The sequence below is a fragment of the Olea europaea genome, unplaced genomic scaffold, assembly GCF_002742605.1.
Source record: "Olea europaea var. sylvestris unplaced genomic scaffold, O_europaea_v1 scaffold948, whole genome shotgun sequence".
Lineage (NCBI taxonomy): Eukaryota > Viridiplantae > Streptophyta > Magnoliopsida > Lamiales > Oleaceae > Olea > Olea europaea.
The window spans coordinates 65,174-81,198 of NW_019267976.1; positions in this window are offsets into that span (position 1 = coordinate 65,174).

The following is a 16,025-nucleotide window of genomic DNA, read 5'->3' on the forward strand; positions in this document are numbered from 1 at the left end:
ATACGTGGCACAATGTAAAGAAGGATGTAAAAATTAATGTATAAGTAGCATGATCATTTTTAGAAATAGAAAGTCTTTTGAAAATGTATTGACAATTACGAAAAGGTCCTCGACCTTTGGATTCTTACTCAATTTCATTCTCAGCTTTTTTTCTCTGACTATTTTGTTCCCAACCTTTGGAATAAAATAAAAAGAAATAATCGAATTTAATATTGTAACATTTATAACATAATTGACTAATGTTTAGCAAAGTATGTTTGAGGCTATCGATTAATAAGACATTTTCAATAGAAGTGGATGAATAGTTACCAATGTTTCCAATGCCAGTATTTTTTCCTTTGGCATTATCTCCAAAAGTGACATGATCTTCATCCTTCATTTTTGAAGTTCGACAATAGAGATTGATCTCCGATCGTGTGTTTCGAGCATCAGCTATCCAAAAATCATTTGCTTCTTCTTCTTCTTTTTTTGCAACTACAAGAACAATTTAATTTTTGATTTTCGGTACACATACAAGTTCGAGTACTTGGTAGTTAGTTTTAGTGGATTTTCGAATCCACTTATATTTGCTTTCAAAGTGTATCCTCTTTTTAGTTAAACAATTGAACGCAACGTGTCCATCTTTATTAAAAAAGTTACATGTAATGTTAAAAGTAGAGGGGTTTGAAGCTTTAACAAATATGTTTTTTAAGAAATTTTTGTTTCAATAAAGGTATATCAAATTCATCCTTTGTAAAAGACACATTTTCATCACCAAACATTAATTCAAAATTCTTCTTACCTTGAGTAAAATTATAAATAATTTTTGTCAAGTCCTCGATTTTTTTTAGGGAAGATTTTCTTTGATCAATAAATCGTAATTAACATTTTCTTTTTGATTTTCCAAAATTTTCTTTGTTTTATTTTTTAATAAATAATTTTTCTTATTAAGAATAGAATGATTTAAGGCAGACTTTTCAAATTCTTCAAACATTTCATCGTAGGAAGTAGATAATTCATTGTATGAACATTCTTCGATAGAATTCACCTCGTCTTCAATTTCCATGAAGCATATGTTGGCAATTTCATCTGGGCTATCGTTTTCATTAAGGTCATCATCATCACTTTCGTCTCATGTAGCTTGTAGTGTCTTTTTCTTGATGATTTTCTTCTTGTTTAGACACACGATTCTTTTGTGATTGGGTTTATCACAATCCTAGCAAATAATTTTCTTGCTCCCCTCTTCACCTTTTCCTTCGTTCTTTTGGAATTTTCAATTATTTCGAAAATCTCTCCATTTTTTTGACAAGAATAACCAAATTATCAAGCTCTTCATCGTTTATGTTGTCACTTGTTGATTTTTCTTTGCTTTTTCTTGTCTTGTCCTTGCCTTCAGCATTGTTGAGCTCATAAGTCATGAATATTTAATAGAATTCTTCCAAAAGATATGTATTAATATCTTTGGTATTCTCTATTAGCATTCTTAATAAGCTCCAATCTTTCGATAGTAACCTAAATATTTTACTTACAAGCTCACCATTAATAATTTTTCGATCAAATTCTTTGAGGCCATTAACAATATCAGTAAAGCGAGTAATCATGTCAACGATAGGTTCATCTTGTTTCATGAAGAAATTTTCAAATTCGTTAACTAAGTGATTGATTTTTGTTTCCTTGACCTTACTAGTGTCAACATGAGTAACTTCTAATGCATGTCCAATGTCATATGTAGAATCACATTTACTAATGCGATTAAATTCATTTTTATCCATTGCACAATAAAAGTGCATTCTTAACTCTAGCATTTAGGGGTGATTTTCTCTCATCATCTTCTAGCATTTAGGGGTGATTTTCTCTCATCATCTTCATCATATTCTTCTCTAAGTTTAAGGATAATTTGATCAGGTTGGCCATCTGTCTTAATGGTTTTGGTTGGCTTGTAAGGGCCATATTCAACAAGTTTCCAAATATTGTAATCTATAAATTGAATACAAATCATCATTCTAAATTTCTAATAATTATAATGTGTGGCATCAAAGAAAGAAGGTCGATTAGTAGAGTGACCCTCGAGAGTTTGGAGAGTGTGGTTAGTCATTGATCAAGATTGTGAAATCTTAAAAAAAAGATGAAAGAAAGAAAAAGGTGAGCATTTTGCTCTGATACCAATTGTAAGTCCAAGAATAACTAAGCAAGAAGGGGTGAATTGCTTTTCAAAACTTATTCAAAAATTAATTCAAGTCTTTAATCAATGTATTAGCAAATGAAACAATTAAACAAATGCACACAAATACAAAATCAAATAAGAAAAAGGAATGAGCACAATATAATTGCGGTAAATAAAAGAGAGAAAGGATGCAAACGACATAATTGTGGAGGTTCAGTTCAAAGCAACGATATACGTTCTCCATTACCATGATATCCAGCTCGAGCAAGGCCTGTTCACTATATTGATTAACTTATGGTGCAATCCAACCCTTTAAAACGCTTTCAGTGACTTACAAATAAGGAGCACCGATCTTTATATAACGTTGAGCTTTATGAGACTTCAACACGACCCACAATTAAAAGAAGATTGAATTTTACAAATGAAATCTTCTTTCTTAATGAATAATATAGTTAAAATTAAGTACCAAGAGAGAAGTAGGCTGGCACTTTAATATATAGCAATGGATATAGCTCAAGTGTTAGAGTAGAATAACTTTTGTGAGAAGAGTGATTTTCAATAATTTGACTCGCTTAAATAATTTCAAGAAATAAATGATTTAATCTTTTGAAGGATGAAAAATATAGTAGTTGGGATCAATAACGCCTCACTTCAATCCTTTCAAAAAGTTGGTGAATGAAAAGTGAAATAGTATTTATAGCAGTGAAATCGCCAGAACTTCTGTTGATCCGGACGAGTCATTCGCACTCCAAGTCTGAACCGGATAGTGCAAAAGTAATGGTTATCTGTCAGATTAAGAATGATCGAATTTTTGGCTATTGGGGCATCGAACGTCCGATTGGAGATCCGAACGTTAGGATGGACAGAATGTCCTCGAACCCTTTCGTTCATGATAATTTTGATCATTGTAGGCATTTGAATGATTATTTTATTTAATTTTTCAAGGTAAGTGATTTTGTAAAAATTTGATCGTCAAATTGAAATACGTACTTTTTTGACGTTTGACTTTTTCTTCAAAGCAATTTGCAATTTGACGTGAGTGCTCGATTTTTGTCTTAACGTGTATCATTTGCCAATTTTATTTTCATGTCGATCATCAATGTGCAATTCTCTTCATCTCGATATTTATGTTTTCAATTTTGCAATAATTGCTATAAACACTCGAATTCAATTTCTTAAAAATGAGCGCAATTTGTTTGTGATAATCAAAACGAGAATTCAATCGTAGGTCAATAAATTGTTGAAAATGAAAGTGCAAATGATGTTAAAAATTGAAGACTTTGATGTTTACACTATCCATAAATATAGAGTGGAACTAAAATTATTTGCAAGTAAACGTGACTTGTTTATGAACTAGAACACAATCGCCATTTGTAAAAAAATGATTTTTCGAAATTAATAATCTTAGATGAGATACTTATGTATGTATTTATGAATATGAAATAATCAATATATTACACCTAATGTCATGTGTTGCACTGTCCTACAACTAGTAAAAATAGGAGAAGTTTTGATTTGTTTGCTGAAACGAAGGTTTCATATATCCTACTTACTACTTTAAAAGACTCTATCATATCCTACTAGTCATTGTTGAGTTTAAGTGGGCAGCAGTTTTCATTATCCAGTTTACTACTATTCATTTAAATATCTATAGTATAAAGACTACTTTTTCTCTCTCTCACTCCATACGGCTGCTGAGTTAACTCTTCTCATTTGAAATTGACTCATTTCTCTCTCTCCAAAACCAAACGAAGCCCTGCTTTTGGATCAACTCCTCTTTCCACAACCAAATGAAATTGTTGACACATAAAAATTTAGCCCAAATCGAACGGCCCAAGGAATGAAGCCCAATTGGAGGATCCCCAAATCAGATAACCCAAAGAACGAAGTCCAATCAAACAATTCAAGATGAAGGCCCAAATAGGGAGGCCCAAGAACGCGGTAACACCATCGCCCAAGTTTGCAAGTCGCCCAGAATCTGAGCGAATGGAGTGCCATGCAATCGCCCAGAGCTGTTACTCTATTCTCACCCAAACCTTCAAGTCGCCCAAGGTCTTAGCGAACATGAAGTGTTGTGGTTATCAAGAAGTGCAGTTATCAAAGCAGTTATTAAAGCAGCCCTATCACGTTCCACGATTCAAGGAACTTAATTGAAGACGGTTGGACGACAAAGAGTAATGGCGGCAGTTAAAAAAGGTAGTTCCATAACAAGTTGGCCATTACGAGGAAAGTGGGCAGTTATAGAACGATCCAACAGTTTTTAGACGGTTGATCACAAAGAGATCATCTAAGGAGTATAATAGAAAGGAAGGACATAGAGCAAAGAGATCGAATCAAAAACTCTCGAACAGAGAACTTATAATTTTAAATTTCTTAGCTTAGATTTAAACACTTCTTTCAATAACTCGTGTGCTTACGCCCCTTGGAGGCATTCTGTTTTTAATTTCCAATTGTAAAGTCATCGCCAATAAAGAACACCCCTTTTTGGGACTTTGTCTTAAGAGGTTTGTCCCTTACACAATCGTCTGATCCCTTTTTAATACGCTCAAGCACAAGACCCTCTGATCAAAGTAAATATTGGCAATGAAGGAGAAGATCGTCCAACATTCATCAGCCAGATACTCGATCAAGAGGTTAGTGATAAATTAATCGCTTTGTTAAAGGAGTATAAAGATTGTTTTGCTTGAGAATATGAACCAATGTCTGGTTTAGATAGAGACTTGGTGGAACATAGGTTACCAACTAAGCTTCATTTTAAACCTCATAGGCAGCCTCCTAGACGTTTTGCTCCTAATGTACTCCCTGAGATTAAGAAAGAGATAGAGCGATTATTGAAAGCAAATTTTATTAGAATAGCCAGATATGTCGAATGGTTGTCCAATATCGTGCCAGTACTAAAAAAGAATGGTAAACTAAGGGTGTGTATAGACTTTAGGAATTTAAACATAGCTACACCCAAAGATGAGTATCCAATGCCCACGGTGGATTCTTTAGTAGACTCGACTGCCAGACATGTCATGTATTCTTTCATGAATGGGTATTCAAGATACAATCAAATTTATATAGTTGAAGAAGACATACACAAAACTGCCTTTAGATGCCCTGGGTCTCTAGGATTTTTTGAATGGGTGGTTATGCCTTTCGGCCTAAAAAATGCAGGGGCAACTTATCAAAGGGCAATGAATTTAATCTTTCATAATATGATAGGCAAGTTTGTTGAAATGTATGTAGATGACATAGTAGTCAAGTCCATTAAAGAAGAGGACCATTTCGAACAGTTAAGATGTTCGTTTGAGCGAATAAAGCAATATAAGCTAAAGTTGAATCCCTTGAAATGTGCATTTGGTGTTAATGCAGGGAATTTTCTTGGTTTCTGAGTACACAAGAGAGGGATTGAACTTGATAAAAATAAAGCGAAGGCCATTTTAGAGGCCAAACTACCTAGCAACAAAAAGGAATTGCAAAGGTTTCTAGGCCAAGTAAACTTTTTAAGACGCTTTATTTCTAACTGTGCAGGGCGAACTAAAGCCTTTTCGCTGCTCTTAAAGCTGAAAAATCAAGACGAATTCGTCTGAAAAGAAGAACATCAAAAGACTTTTGAAAGCCTGAAGACATATTTATCAAGCCTACCAGTGTTGGTGTCACCAATCCAAGGACGGCCAATGAAAGTGTACGTATCGGCTGAAAAAGAATCAATAGCTGGAATGGTAGCACAGGAAGACCAATTTGGTGAAGAAAGGGCAATTTACTACTTAAGTAGACGATTAACGAAATGTGAATGTAATTACTCTGCTATCGAAAAATTATGTCTTGCATTGTATTTCACATGTACAAAATTAAAGGCTTATTTACGGCCAGTAACCGTTTATTTAATTTCTAAAGTAAACTTAGTTAAGTATATGTTCTCGCGCCCTATTTTATACCAAAGGGTAGGCCTTTGGACGTTAGCTTTATTAGAATTCGAGATACAATATAAACCTCAAAAGGCAGTCAAAAATCAAGCTTTGGCTAACTTTCTAGCCGATCATCCATACCTTGACATGCCTGAAGAAATTGAATTAGAGATTAATTCATTCGAGCTAAAACCTTGGGTGTTGTATTTCGATGGGTCAAAAATCTCTAAAGGTGCAGGAGTAGGAGTAGCATTGATTAATCCTTTAAGGATTTGCTACAAGTTCGCATTCACTTTAGACAGAATGTGCACCAACAATCAGGTCGAATATGAAGCCTTAATCGTAGGCCTAGAACTAATGGCAGATATGGGAGTAAAAAATGTGGTCGTTAGGGACGATTCTCAATTGGTAATTCACCAATTGATTGGTGATTTTAAATGCCAAAGTGATTCCATTATAAGTCAATATGAGATCGCCCAAGAATTGTTAGAAGAAGTCGACCAAGTAGAACTTCAATGCGTTAATAGGATATATAACGACGTGGCAAATGAGTTGGCACAAATGGCCTCAGGGTACTTAAAGGTTTTGAATTGGAAGTCTACTTGTGAGTATGGAACCATATTGCCCGTGACTCAAAGAAGGGCGAGAAGGATTGAACTTCACTGTATACAAGATGGAGATACAATGAATTGGAGAACATAGATTAAAAGGTTCTTTAAAGAACCTAATGGAGGGATTAATAGGAAAATGAAGCTGTGTTTGCTGAACTATACACTAATAAATGAAGAGTTGTTTAAGAAACGCTCTGATGGTGTATTGCTAAAGTGTGTAAGTTTGCCAGAAGCCAGGACGATCATGGCTGAGGTGCACGAAGGGATATGTGGAGCTCATCAAGCTGGCCAAAGGATGAGATGGTTAATTATTAGGAGTGGATATTTTTGGCTAAAGATGGGAGAATTATGCGTTCAGTATGCAAAGAGTTGTTTAGCATGCCAAAAGCACGGTCCAATACAAAGGGCGCCAGCACGAGAGATGGCACCTATTATTAAACCTTGACTGTTCATGGGTTGGGCGATAGACCTGATAGGGAAGATTTATCCCCCATCATCCAAGCAACATGCTTTTGTTATAGTTGCAACCGACTATTTCACCAAGTGGGTAGAGGCGGTACCTTTGAAAGAGATCACCCAAAAGAATGTCATAGAGTTTATTCATGATCACATCAGTTAAAGGTTTGAAATTTCACAAACATTGATGGTAGATCACGGAACATCTTTGAATGGAGATCAAGTGAACAAATTTTTGAGTGAGTTTGGAGTTAAATTAGTAAACTCCACACCATATTACGCTCAATCCAACGGACAAGTAGAATCTTCTAATAAGATTCTAAAAAATATTATCAGAAAGATGATAGATGAAAATGTCAGAAATGGGCACGAATGTCTGGACAAGGCCTTATGGGCTTATAGAACATCACCTCGATCAAGTATCAAAGTTACTCCTTTCCAACTTACTTATGGACAGGAGGCCGTTTTGCCTATGAAAATCAACGTGCAATCGATTAGAGTGTGCTTGCAACATAAGTTAAATGATGATGAGTATACCGAATCATTAGTTCAAAATTTATTGGGGTTGGACGAATTAAAGTTGGACGTCTTAAATAGATTGCAAGTTCAAAAACAAAGAATGGCTAAGTTTTACAATAAAAAAGTTATAGCCAAGTCGTTCAGCCTAGGTGAACTAGTTTGGAAGACGATACTCCCTTTGGATAGCAAGGATCCAAAGTACGGGAAGTGGTCGCCCAATTGGGAAGGACCATACAAAATAAACAGTGTGTTGCCCAATGGAGCGTATCATTTAGAAGATTTAGATGGCACCAAGCACGTGAGATTCATTAACGGAAAATATTTGAAAAAATATGCTCCTTCTTTATGGGAATGTGAACAGATAAAAGTATAATCAGAATATGTTGAACGATTAAGGATAACAAGGTCAGAGCAAGATACGTTCAAATAAAGTCCTTTATTATCAAACGTTCATTACAAAGATGCAAAAATACAAATAATGGATGCTTTACAAACTACAATTAAAAGTAAGCTAATCTCCCGGTCGATCGCCGAGTAAGAGGATGGACTGGCCTCGCACCACCTTCCTAAATGTATCGCTGCAATGGCGGGATCGCCGAGTAAGAGGGTGGACTGGTCTCACACCGCCTTCCTAAATGCATCGCTGCAATGGCGGGCAAAGAGGCTGAGAAGCACTCTCAGCAAGCAAGGTGGCCCGCAAGCATCCCAAAAATTGCCTTCTATCATCGAACTCCTTGTAAAGGACAAAGAGACGATGGGAAGAACTTTGATGGGAAAAACTTTGCTGCTGGCCAAAAAATATTTCCTATACCTCCTATACCAAAGGTGACATCAAGGCAAATAGTAAAATGGGCGGACCAAACAATCCATTTTTACAGAAGACGAAGGTTTTGGATCAAACAATGGCAGCAAATTGGTTTCAAAGAAGAAAATGAAGATGAAGATGGAAGATGGAAAGTGCGAAGCATACGTACATTTATAAGGGGTGGAGATGAAGAGACAGAATATGAGCAGCCACATTCTGCCTAGTAAATGGAATTAAGTAGCCCAAAGTCTTGGGAAAAGAGGTGGAAATATCAAGAGAAAATGTGCAAGATTTTTAGCACAAAGCAGTTAAATACTTGAAGAATTGGCGATTAAAAGACAAACGTCAAATAAATGCACAAGAAATTAACACATATGTTCATTAATGATGAACAAGGTTACAAAGGGAAAGTCAAATGCGAAATTGCAAAAAGAAAAGTTAAGGCGTCATATGTCTTAATTACAATCCACCCCATACTGAACGAATTCATTCCCTAAGTTTCTCCCAATCCTCGTTCTGCCGAGAGGAAGTGATGTTCAATTCGGCCACGACATCATCATCAACTTCCAACTTCTTGTACTGCTCGACCAAAGACTTAGTTCGCTCAATTCCCTAGGAGGCATTACACTTTTTAACAGTCATTCTCGCCTTGCAGTCGTCCATTTTAGCTTGAAGTTTCTTCATCTGAGCTGCCAAACTAACCATCAAAGAGTCTTCAATCATGACTTCGGAAGAGATTTCTTTCAACTCGTCCTTAGCCTTATTGATCTCCAGACGTAAAGACTCTTTTTCAGATACGGCGCGAAGATATTGAGTACTTTTGGCCTTCAGTTCAACATTCTTGGCCAGCAAGGAGAGGACCTCGGAATGGATAACTTTCAATGTCGCTTTAAAATCGGCAGAAAGATTGAGCGACGGAAGTGTCAGTGCTTGCTCCAACTTCCCATTCAAATGCTCAAGCTTATCCTTGTATCTGGCAGCACTAGCCTTACCAATGTCCATATCCATGAAGGACACGTACTCAAATATCGACTGTTTGAGGAACTTCAAGTCTTCCTCTAGAGAAGTAGCAAGACGACCAGATGGAGCAGATCGAGATGTCTTAACTTGCCCCCAGGAAGCGAATAAGTCTTGGATGGAACGCACAATCTTGTCAGCATCCTGCAAAGAAAATTACCAATATTGAAGATTCTCACTACAATGAACAAGATGGAAATAAAAGTGAAGCAAAGATTACCTCATCAATAATCGTGGAAGATAGCATATCCTCAGCCAAGTCTGCTACCTATGACTCCACCATTCGTGAGGACTTCCTCTTGTCTGAGCGAGAAAATGTTGCCACAGTGGGCAAACTCATAGGAACATCTGCAGAACTCAAAAGCAATGAATCAGAAACCAATAGCACAAGCAAAGGTAAAGCATCAAAAAACTGAATTACCTTCTGCTGCGATGTTTGGGGGGTCGACGCCCTGAGAAGAAGGTGGCTCATCCATTGGTTGTGATGAGGATTCTGGGACTGAAGATGTCTCTTTAAGGGTAGTCCCTTCATCAGAAGGTTTGGATGAAGCAGCCTCAGCGGAGGATGATGGAGCAGGAGCTGCCGATACCAAAGCCTTTAAAGGAGAGGCTGAACTTTTCTGAGAAGTTGTTCGCGAAATATTTTTTTTCGATTTTAAAACCCACCGCAAGTGTACGGTTCGTTAACAAGTGGTAAAATAGACTATGAGTCCAAGTATCGTTCCCACGAGGATTGAATTAGCTCTAATTAGACTAATGTGACCTTAACCGAATCTAATTGAATGAAAATTTGGTTTAAATGTGAAAAGCCCTAATTTTGGAAGAAATCCCCAATTTGAAACCCTAATTGCAAAGAAAACCCTAATTTCACAATTTCAACGAATCGTTGGAACAAAATGCCAATTCAATGTTCCTAAATTATCCAATACCCTCTCTCGATATATATTGAATCTCCTCTTACACACCACCAGCCTATATTTCTATGGATGATGCAATGTACAAGAATGCATGACTTTTTATGAACATCTTCATGAATTGCATAAAGCATAGAGGTAAGTTTCCATCCCCTATCGGACCCTATGTCAATTTATATTCTATCGAATTTATTCCCCTTCTTTCGAATGCAAAGAACAAATCATCGACAATCACATAACAATTGGCCAAATAATTATGGAAGCATTCAAATCATATAAATCAAACATTTGTCCAATCGAAACTATTGTTGAATTAATGAAATAATGGAAATTTAAATCATCAAAAGGTTCATCAAATTCCTAATGAACAAAAACCCTAGCCTATAATCATCATTACAAAATCAAGAAATTGAAAAACGAAATTAAAAGATAATAAGAATACACCCGTATGGAATTTCTTCAATCGTGTGTATAATCTTCAATCCCGTCTCGAACCCGTGCGAAATTGAATCCAAAATCAAGTTTCTTGCCTCCAATTTTGGTCTCTCCCTTCTCCCTGGTCGTTCTCTTCCTTAATATAATGAATTTGGGTATTTTTATAGCGTCCAAATTAAGTAGGAAAGGAGTTTCAACCAAAACGAAAAATTACGCCCGAAGTTGCAAAACATAACTATGCGATCGCATAGAAGGGATCTATGCGGTCGCGTAGATCATTTTTTTTTCATTGAATTCCCTGAAACCTTCTATGCGACCGCATAGAAGGTTACACTATGCGGTCGCATAGAAGTAGCCATCTATGTGGTTTGTGCAATTTGGTCCCTGAACTTCTTTGTTGCTTCTCTTGACTTCTTTCTTCGATTTCTTCATCTTTTCAACAATTCTTATCTTCCAATTGATGATCGACACTTTCAAATATTATGCCACTCATTCGGCACATCTTTTGAGTATTTGCACTTTAGTCCTCCAGCTTTCAATTATCTTCATTTTAGTCCATCTTCCATTCTTTCTTCCTCCACTTGTTTTGCTTTGTCATTGAGCTCATACTCGGCATGTTTTTACTCTCGTTCTGTATTTAGCTCAACTTCTCAATAATTGCAATGTTGGTCCTCGAACTATCAAATTGTTGCGTTTTGGTCCTTCTTCGGCTCTTTTCTCCTGAACTCCACAATTTCCATTGAATTACCTACAATGCATGAATTTAACTGGATTAAGTCACAATTCAACCATTTTATCCATGTTTAAGTCATGTTTGTGAACCAAATAAGTGTGTAAAAACACACTTATCAAATCCCCCAAACTTAAACTATTGTTTGTCCTCAAACAATGTAGTGACTCAAAGTTAAACAAACATGGCTTAGTAGCTTGCCGTGTCTCAGGATTGGAACTTAGCAATACAATAGAACAATATCAATATTGCAAGAATAAAATTAACCTTTACTCATCAAATGCAATACTCAACGTGTGTGTGTGAACTCATGCCAACATATCAAGCTTATGAATGGTTTGTTCCTGACCCATAATGGTCAAATTTATCCTAAGATCACTCGAGAGATACACAAATCCCCCAAACTTATTCTTTTCACTCAATTATCTTGGGGTGTGTTCTAAGGTTAGGAGTTTAACAACTATAATACTTACCCTCTCTTAGTTTGGATAGATCTTACCCTTACAAGTACACATATCAACAAGTAGAGACTCTCTTTAATTTGATTGTTTCAACCTTTAGGCTCAAACTAAGCTACTTATCTCGCATCAAGGTTAAAGTTATATCAACCAAATGTCCAACAAGGATTTTTTTTTCTCTCCATCTTCTCATTTGCTTTCTATATAACCCATGTAACGAGTTTTAGACGATGACTCCCAAACCAGTTGGTCTTAGGGCACCAGGTTTTAAACCCTTGCAGCCTTATTCACCCGAGTTATAAAGGCTCGATAAGATGAATTTTTGTCAACTTCTCCTTTTTCTTGCTTTCTATATGACCCCTGTAACGAGCTTTAGGCCGATAATTCCCAAACCAGTTGGCTTTAGGATATCAGGTATTAAGCCCTAACAGACTTACTTGCTCGAGTCATAAAGGCTTTAGAGAGAAGTGATAATTTTCCAATTTTTATTTTCTGCCCTTTCTTTGTTTTTCTAGACATTTGATCTCAAAAACTGTCCTCAACTTAAAGTTTTTACCTATTTCTCACCTTCCGGTTTAGACAATCCACACAGTATAGTTTCATGCACTGAGTCCCCACTTACTTCTATGTTTCCCTATAGTGGCTCAACCATCTCCAAACTATCTTATGGTGATTTAACGGGTTAATGATATAGAGGGTTAACCTAGGTTTCTCATATTTTACTCCAACAATCCCATTCAATAACTTAACATGAAAACATGAGTGCGTGCAAAAGGATGTCAAGCATTGCATCAACAAGTATTAGCTAATGAAATCCTGTACTATATCCAAGTTCTAATTTACACCTGTCCAATAATCACATCATAGCCGGCAAGGCTACCAAACTCACACAAGCATGCAAAAGTAAAATCAACACTCATTCATCACGCATGCATCATGCAAGAATGTAGTCAATTTAATGATTGATTGTGAAAATGCATATTAACTACATGCCGATTATTTGTTTGAAAATTATGCTACCATCCCCCAAACTTATACAGTACATTGTCCTCAATGGTGTGTAGCTGGGACCCGCAGCATGATCTTTGTCTCATCAACTCTGTCTGCTGTGCTTGCTCTGCCTGAATGGATTGAAGCCTATTCTCCATACTTCCCAATCGATCCCAGGTTTCGTTCACTCGCCACTGTATGTCATCCATTCTCCCAGCATACATGTTGAACCTACCATTCATGGTCTCCACTTCCCGTCGTGCCGCTATGGCTTCATTCAAAGCTCCCCTTGTGTAGTCCCGGGAAGAGTAGAGGTCTCTCAGTACTTTGTCAATAGTGGTAGTCATGGTCTCGAAACTCTGCTGGAGATGTTGTATGTCTCGGCTAGTTCCAGTGGTGGTGGCGAATATCTGCCTCAAAACCTGATTGTCCATATCAACCTGGGGTGGTGGTGGAGGAATTTGAGGCATGTCAAGGTCCGCATCTGCTTGACCTTCCTCATTCAATTGCTGTCGTCGTCGTGCGTTTTCTAATTTCTGTTGGTGCTTCAGTCTTGCTCGGTCTTGGGCCTCTAGTGTGGATTGCTTAATAAAGGGGCTTGGCTTTTCTGGTGCTTCCCCAGGTTGGATTTGTATCCCCGCTGCTCTACATATTCCACTTATCAGACTGGGAAAAATTAGTGAGTAGTGCCTATCACCCCAAGTGCCTGTACCATGAATTTGGTTGTAGATGTACGTGGCTAGATCAATCTTGTTCCCTCTAACCAAATGGTATATGAATCCGGCCCTTGGATTTGTAAATGTTGTTCTGTGGGATATAGGCTCGATGTTATGGCACATGAATAACCATAAAATTGCTATGGATGGGGTGAGATCTATCTGATGCCAGTCTGCTGTAGATAGAGGCCAAGCATTTTCACGTCCCAACAATACCTCTGCAACCTCATTCCAGTTGAAGTCCTCTGGGATAGGGACCACATTGTTCCAAGATAAAGAATAGTAGTCATGGATTACCTCCGGTGAGAACATAATCCATTTGCCCCTAACCCATGTCTGATGTAAGTGCTCCGATCCGGAAGTGTCGATTTCTGTGTTGAAATTTGCATAAAACTCCTTTGCTAGATTCTCATATACCGGATGAGGTCTTTCTATTACCTTTTCCCAGCCACAATTGTGAATCAGATATGATATTTCAAAGTTGGGGAAATCTTCTAGCCTAACTGGCCTCTCGGGAATGATTGCCCAATTACGCACAACATTGGCATAACGGGCAGCTGTATCTGATGAAAGGAATCTTCGAACACCCCCTTCGGGTTCTCTTGTTCGGGCCGTTCCAGATGAGGACCCGACTTTCTCTTTTCCCTTTGAAGTTCTTTTAGGAGGCATCCTGCAAAAGGAAATACACAATATCACTCACTTGGTGTAGAAAAAATGGGCATGAATAAACTTTGAATTCATAATCCCCCAAACTTTCTTCAATATGCACATTTACGTGTGTTTATGCAATGTTTCATAACATGAATCATCAATATAACTCTAGCATTGCATAAGTATGGAAAACTCAAAATTTTGGCTTGAACATGCATTTCTAAAAATTTTTACCCATGACCAAGTGACCAAGTTCGGCCCCGGGCATCACTGAGAAATATCCAAATTTTCCCGAGCAAGTTTTGGACATGTGAAAGTACATAATGATATCTAGCATATATCCAAATTTCACCCTAATCGGAGGTCGTTTGCATTAGAAAACATAGGGACGAAGGTAGTGACGTGAGTGGATATGTTGAACCGTGAAATGCCTTTGTCAATTCAAATGTTAAGGTAATGTTTTCAATTGAAATATCACATGATTTTTCGACAAAAACGCTACACAATAACGATGTAAACTATTACATAAGTGAAAAGCCCAAAAAAATCAAAACATGCGTTAATGTGGCATTTCGTCGAACACTTGGTGTGCAATGTGAATTACTTCCTATTTCTTACATACACTACCATGAAAGTTTCCCAAATTCACAATAGTACACCAATCTACCACAATACATTCTAACTAAATCCACACATTGAAAGAGAATGTAAGAATGAAGCTCGAAATTAGGGATTAGAAGAACATACCTTATATTTTCAATTTTCTTGTTAAATGAAATGTTGAACTCAATTTATAGTCCAATCCAAATTGGGTGCTTGAATTGTGAATGTGTGAAGTGGGTGCAAGTGAGGAGTGATATGTGTGTGGTGTGCAAGTGTGAAGGTGGGTGAAGTGTGTGCGAGTGTCTCGAGTGTGAGGGAGAGGGGGAGAAAATTTGGGGAGGAATGGTGTGGTCACGGGTTAAAACCCGTGACCACAACACTATGCGGTCGCATAGTGCAAACGAATGCCCCCTTTTCTCTTTCGGTTAAGGTCTATGCGACCGCATAGACCTTTTGTCTATGCGGTCGCATAGACCAAACCGGGTTTCAAATAATTTTTTTTTTCTTAAGGAAATAGAATAATAAAAATAATAAAAAGAGCGCCATTTTTGTCAATTTTTTTTTTTAAATTGACTTAGAATTTAAACTCCCCCAAAATTGATTTTTCACTTAAAAAAAAAATTTCACTCGCCTCGCTATATTCCTGGAAAATTTGAAAATTTTGACTCGAAAAGAGGAATATGCTCATCGAAAACTTGGCACCAAAACCGATTTTTTTCATAACTATTGTCGCGCATTCTGAAAGCTTAACCAAAACGAACATCTTCGCACATCGGAATGCGTGACACACACTCGAACACCCAAACACTTCATTTAGAACCCATTCATGCAACATTAAATGTGTAGTGCCTAGGCTGTCATGCAAAATATGATCGATGACCTAAGAAACAAACTAAACTCAAACAAATTCCTAAAATAATGCAATGCAATAAAATGAATTTAAGGATACAGTGGGTTGCCTCCCACTCAGCGCTAGGTTATAGTCAATAGCTCGACTTTACCATATTGTGTCATTCTGGCGATCCAAGATGGACGGTAGATTTGTCCTTTGAGAAATCATCGTCCCAATAGTGCTTCAAACGCT